The sequence below is a fragment of the Protopterus annectens genome, chromosome 14.part0, assembly GCF_019279795.1.
Source record: "Protopterus annectens isolate FY-2018-M chromosome 14.part0, PAN1.0, whole genome shotgun sequence".
Taxonomy (NCBI): Eukaryota; Metazoa; Chordata; order Ceratodontiformes; family Protopteridae; genus Protopterus; species Protopterus annectens.
In genome coordinates, this window is record NC_056748.1 from 965,118,541 (window position 1) to 965,125,143 (window position 6,603).

Below are 6,603 nucleotides of genomic sequence, written 5' to 3' on the forward strand. Positions count from 1 at the left end.
CAACCAGGAACATTCTAATGACATCACTCACTGTTCAGTTGATTCTTCACAGTACTTTAGAATTCCCCTGTCAAACATGCACAATTAGAAATGCATCAAAACACTGACAGATTCTCTAAGCATTCTGTATAAACAGGGAAATACTCAACACTTTAAAACGTATTTACATTTTCACAAGTAGACGTGCTGGCATACCATACAATTTAATCCAGAATATACACAAATCTCCTGCCAGACATGCATCAGCTTGTTTCTCTAAGAAGTGTTGGGATGTTTGCAGATTACATTGGTTAAGGTTTTGTAAAATGTTTCAGAAATCTTCAAGCATAATATGTAAAGTAGGAATAGAAATGTCTAACAGGTTAGCATTCTCTACCTCATGCATATACAGAGTAAAACAAAAACTAAAACAAATATGGATTGTGTGAAACATGTATACTTAAACACAAACCAAAACACAAAAAATGTCATAAATGTATCAACAAACCCTTATTAAAAAAGTTTACTGTTTTTATCTTTACACAGAAAAGATATCTTCAGAACAATTAGAATTAAATAACAAAAAAAACATGTGTGAAGAGACACACATAATATAAACAGTATCATCATAACTGTAACTAATTTTATAGATTTATATTATAATCACAGAGACAGGACCAAGCGGTACCCATACAATGTAACCCTATCATCTAGCTAAACTTTTTAATTTCAAAATACATTTATTCGAACACAAGTCATTAATTCCAGGAAAATGATAAGCATTAGAGTAGATCTGCCAATAAAGTTCAAGTTCTTCAAGTTTTAAAGGGGTCAGACCACTACTTGGTTCTGCCTCTTTGATTATTTTTGTATTCTTTGTTATGTAATGAGTACCCCTGGTCTAGTTCTACTTTTTTCTTTCCCCCCTAGTTTTTTGAGGTTAGTATAGGGTTGAGTGATAGCAGTCATGTTTAACTTGTACATATTGTGCACTTTATATTTATAGTATATTTTTAGTATATTTTTACCACTTCAGCCTTAGCTATTCGAGGTTGGAAAAAGGGTGTGCAATAGCCAACCGCTTAGCTCTTGTGTTTTTCTGGAGTTTTTTAATTTATTATGTGTGCCTTTTTGCGAGGATTCTTTATTTATTATGGGTGCTTGTTTACCCATGCATATTTTATGTACATACAAGTATCTATTTTGTATTTCTATATAATGTAGGTGCTACCGAGTTTGTGAATATTATTTTGTGTGTATTATATATGTTGAGTAAAGCAGCAGTGTTTCTTATGCTTTGCATGAGATAGAAAAGGGTTAATGGTTCCATAGTCGACATTACCACAGCATTCACGCTGACTCGTTAACTCATCCCCATATGGATTTTTATAAAAAGTGTTTAATTTATTCTTTTTTATTCATCTGAGGAAGTTTAATTGAAATAAACAAAAAGTGCTTTATGCACTTTTAAACTGCTTGTCCTTACTTGGTTGCCGCTCCAGTGTTGTTTTATTTATTTTAGAAGTTTTCTTTGTGTTTCTATGACTAAATATACAAAACTAACTGATATTGCCAACATCCTGGCAGATAGGTTCAGTGCTAACTTTACCCCCCTCTCACCCCCTAAAGAGCCCATCACTATATTGGAATAATGCAAAGTTCCTGTAATCATGGCTGCATGGTTAAAAACCACACTCTCCAAAGCTAAGAACACAGCATCCATGGGACCTGACAACATCCCAGGCTGAGTTCTACATGAACTACAGAATGAAATGGCACCCCACCTAAGCAATATGTTTAATCATAGCCTCATCTCAGGCTTTGTGCCCACTGAATGGTGCAGAGCGACAGTTATCTCACTCCACAAAGGGAGAGCCACCATGAACCCCGGGATCTACCGCCCCATTAGCCTAACGAGCCTGGTCTGCAAAGCCATGGAACGCTTTATCTTGGAACTTATAAACAAAGACATTGGTAATCTCCAAACTCTGGACCACATCCTGTTCAGGTTTGTAAAAGGCAGATCACGTCTCCTAAACCTGATAGGCTTCTTTGAAGCAGTCACCAAAGCCATAGACGAGGGTAAGGTGGTTCACACAGCCTATCTAGATTTTGCCAAGGCTTTTGACACCATCCTACACCTGGAATTATAGATAAACTCACTAAACTAGGTATAAATCTTAATGTCACAAGATGGGTTGCCAAATAGCTCACTGATAGAACCCACACTGTGAAAGTAGCAGACTCCAAATCTGATTTCAGACCAATGACAAGTGGAGTACCACAGGGTTCATTCCTAGGTCCTCTCCTCTTTTGTATCTACTTTTCTGAAGTACAGGCTAACACAGAAGGTCTTTGGCTAATGAAGTTCACAGATGACTGCAAACTAGGAGCCATAACTGAAACTCCTAACAATGTGGACATCCTACAAAAGGGCCTCACTGAGACAGATGCCTGGTGTCAAAGCCATGGCCTCAAGCTCAATGCCAAAAAGTGCATTGTCATCCCCTTTGGTAAAAACTCTGTACCCATGAGCTATCACATAGGTGGAAGTCTACTTAACACCAAAAGTGTGATAAGAGATCTTGGGACACAGGTGGACAGTAGTCTCTCCTTTGATAATCACATTGCCACAGTATTCAGGAAATCCTTCTATGTGGCACACCTCATCACAAAAGGTTTCTCATCCAGGAAAAAAAAGTCATTGTTCCCCTCTACTCATCACTCATTAGACCCATTATAGAGTACAACACCCCTTTTGGTATGTACCTCACAAGACATCTGAAGCAACTGGAAAGGCCACAGAAATACCTCACAAAGAGGATTACCGGCCTCAAACAGATGCCCTACGCAGACTGTCTCAAAAAACTCCAGCTTTACTCCATCGCATTATCGCCTACTCAGAGGCAATCTCTGCCTAACATACAAAGATATGTCAAACCCAGAGCTGTTGGACATGCTCCATAGGTTCATAGGTTCATAGGTAGGTACTAGGCTATTGGCCCAATGGCCTACGTAAGCCTAGCCAGCAAGGTACCATAGCTTACGCCACCCAAGAAAGTTATTTTCCTGTGCCACTGTCCAGCAGAGACACAGAAGTGATCCCTGGGGTGTATTTCCTATTTCCCATCCACTCATCAAGATTTTTCTTGAAGAGTACTAATGAAGAACTTTGCTTGACATAGATGGGTAGCTTGTTCCAGAGTATAGGAAGTCTCTGGGACAGGAATCTATCCCTCCAGCATGTCCTGTTTATTGTGGTGACAAGGTTTAGGTCCCTAGAGCATGTAGCTTGGAGGGATTGGGATTTCTTTAGGTGAAGCATGTCCAACAGCTCTGGGTTTGACATAGCTTTATGTGTTAGGCAGAGATCACCTCGGAGTAGGCGATATGCTACGGAGTAAAGCTGGAGTTGTTTGAGGCGGTCATGTAAGGCATTTGTTTGAGGCCAGTAATCCTCTTTGTGAGGTACTTATGTGGCCTTTCCAGCTGCTGCAGATGTCTTGTGAGGTACATTTCAAAAGGGGCATTGTACTCTATAATGGATCTAATGAGTGATGAGTAGAGGGGAACAATGACCTCTTTTTTCCTGGATGAGAACCCTTTTATGATGAGGTGTGCTACGTAGAAGAACTTCCTGACTACTGTGGCGATGTGACTATCAAAGGAGAGACTACTGTCCACCTGGGTCCCAAGGTCTCTTGTCACGCATCTGGTGTTAAGTAGATTGCTGCCTATGTGGTAGTTCATGGGTACAGAGTTTTTACCAAAGGGGATGACACTGCACTTTTTGGGATTGAGCTTGAGGCTATGGCTCTGTCACCAGGCATCTGTCTCAGTGATGCTCTTCTGAAGGATGTCCACATCATTTGGGGACTTGACTACGGCTCCTAGTTTGCAGTCATCTGCGAACTTCATCAGCCAGAGGCCTTCTGTGTTAGCCTGTACTTCAGAGAAGTAGATATCAAACAGGAGAGGTCCCAGGACAGAACCCTGTGGCACTCCACTTGTCACTGCCTTAAGGTCAGATTTGGAGTCTGCAACTTTTTCTGTCAGTGAGCCAGTTGGCAACCCATCTTGTGCTGTAGAGATTTATACCTAGTTTAGTGAGTTTAGCTATAATTCCAGAAAGTGGGATGGTGTTGAAAGCCTTGGCGAGGTCAAGATAGGCTGTGTGAACCACCTTACCCTCATCCACAGCTTTGGTGACTGCCTCATAGAAGTCGATCAGGTTCAGGAGGCATGATCTGCCTTTCAAAAACCCGAACTGGGTGGGATCCAGAGTTTGGAGGTTACCAATGTCTTTGTTTATGAGTTCCATGTTGATACGTTCCATGGCCTTGCAGACCAGGCTCATCAGGCTAATAGGTCAATAGTTGGAGTGGGATAATTGTTGCTGTGCACCATTCAGTGGGCACAAAGCCTGATGCAAGGCTATTATTGAACATGGTGCTTAAGTCGGCAGCCTGTTCGTTCTGAAGTTCATGTAAAACGCAGCCTGGGATGTTGTCCGGTCCCATGGATGCTGTGTTTTTGGCTTTAGAGAGTGCAGCTTTTACCTGTGTAGTTGTGCTTACAGGGACTCTGCATTCTTCCTGTATAGATATGGGCCCATTAGGGGGTGAGAGGGGGGTAAAGTTAGCACTGAACCGATCTGCCAAGATATTGGCAATATCAGTTGGTTCTGTAATTTCGTGTCTTTGTGCTGTAACTCAGAGCAGATCCACTTAAAGAAATCCCAATCCCTCCAAGCTATATGCTCTAGGGACCTAAACCTTGTCACCACAATAAACAGAACATGCTGGAGGGATAGATTCCTGTCCCAGAGACTTCCCATACTCTGGAACAAACTAACTATCTACATCAAACAAAGCTCCTCATTAGCACTCTTCAAGAAAAAATCTTGATGATTGGATGGGAAATAGGAAATTCACCCTGGGATCACCTCTGTGAATCTGCACAACAGGGGCACAGGAAAATAATTTTCTTGGGTGGCAAAAGCCAAGGTACCTTTTTGGCTAGGCTTATATAGGCCCTAGGGCCAATAGCCTAGTACCTACCTATGAACCTATTAACATATATATATATATATATATATATATATATATATATATATATATATATATATACATATGTATGTGTGTGTGTGTGTGTGTGTGTGTATATATATATATATATATATATATATATATATATATATATATATATATATATATACACACGTATGCCTGTGTGTGTGTGTGTGTGTGTGTGTGTGTGTGTGTGTGTGTGTGTGTGTGTGTGTGTGCGTGTGTGTGTGTGTGTGTGTGTGTGTGTGTGTGTGTGTGTGTGTGTGCTTTATTGAGCTCCATTGTTTTGTATTATAAACATTGTATAAGTTTGTTGTTTTTCATTTTCATTAGGCCCAAGAAATGGTATCTGTATTGCACATTAGTTAAAACTGAAAAAAATAACAGTCATGTTTTTTAAGTATTTCTGCTCCTTTTGATACAGCCCTCTGTCTTGGGTATGTGCCATCCATGTCCATATACATCAAATAGGTGTGCAATACAGGAACAACTGAGATCATTATTATTGGGGGGGTATTACTGCTGACTGTTAAGCAATTTTGTTTCCACAAGACATAAAATAAAATGAAAATTGAAATGCATTAGTTGACAAAATACTATTTGGAGTTGATTGACTTAAAGCAAGGTACCTTATGGCATGAATATTCCATAAGAAAAGGCCAAAAGATAACCTTCCCCATGTTTCCTATACCTTTGAGCTCATCAACATGTCTTAGCTGTACCTGTGTCTTAAATGGGCATGACAGCAGTCTTACAAAGGTTTAAAGCAGTTGTATCAAATGTGCATGTAACTTCTGCCTCATGCTCTGTATATGCAGTCACCTCTAAACCCATCGCTGTTCAGAACATTGGTTATTTTTTTATGAAGGTCTTCATTCAGCTTTAGAGAGATTCTGTCTCACAACCTAACACAGACAATGTTACCCATTCAACTCCACATTAATTTCCCCTTCATTCATTTTGCTGTTCCCATTTTACTTCTTTTTCCTTGTTTCTCATTCCCCCTGTTTTTTCCCCTTTTTCCTTCTTGCTCTAACAGGAATGTTTGCAAACTGTTGTACAGTACATATAGTATAGTAAATGATACATGATGCACATATTTGTATTTGAATCTGTTTCTGTCATTTGTCCTCACTGAATATTATTTGCATGATTTATTGTTGCTTCTTATAACAAATATTGTTTACTTTATTGGTAGGGCGAGATTTAAATTGGTCAGTAGTTACCAGGACTCTATCTTAGTTAAAAATTTAGATAGCTAAATAAATAAATAACCATTGTCATCTTTGCAGGTGCACCAATTGTGAAAGGCAATTACAAATGTTGGAAAGTATATACTGCTAAGCACAAAACTGCTGGTTATCTAGCCATTCTAAATTTTAATTGTAACTAAAAATAGGTATGCTTACCTTAACAAAAATACAACTTTTATTATATAAAATAATGTGCATAAGAAATGCTTAGTTGTGGTGTATTTCCAGTTTTTTAAGATTACTGTTTCAACATTAGCTGCTGCTCTACATGTTTATGTACCTCAGGGATAAAGAAAAAAAAA

At 39.2% G+C, this 6,603-nt stretch overlaps 1 protein-coding gene across 3 annotated transcripts in view; it reads right to left on the reverse strand.

Moving 5' to 3' along the window:
* RASSF4 (Ras association domain family member 4) overlaps positions 1–6,603 on the reverse strand; it is a 1,767,318-nt gene that overhangs the window by 1,513,069 nt on the left and 247,646 nt on the right. The gene's annotated exons all lie outside the window — the stretch shown is intronic.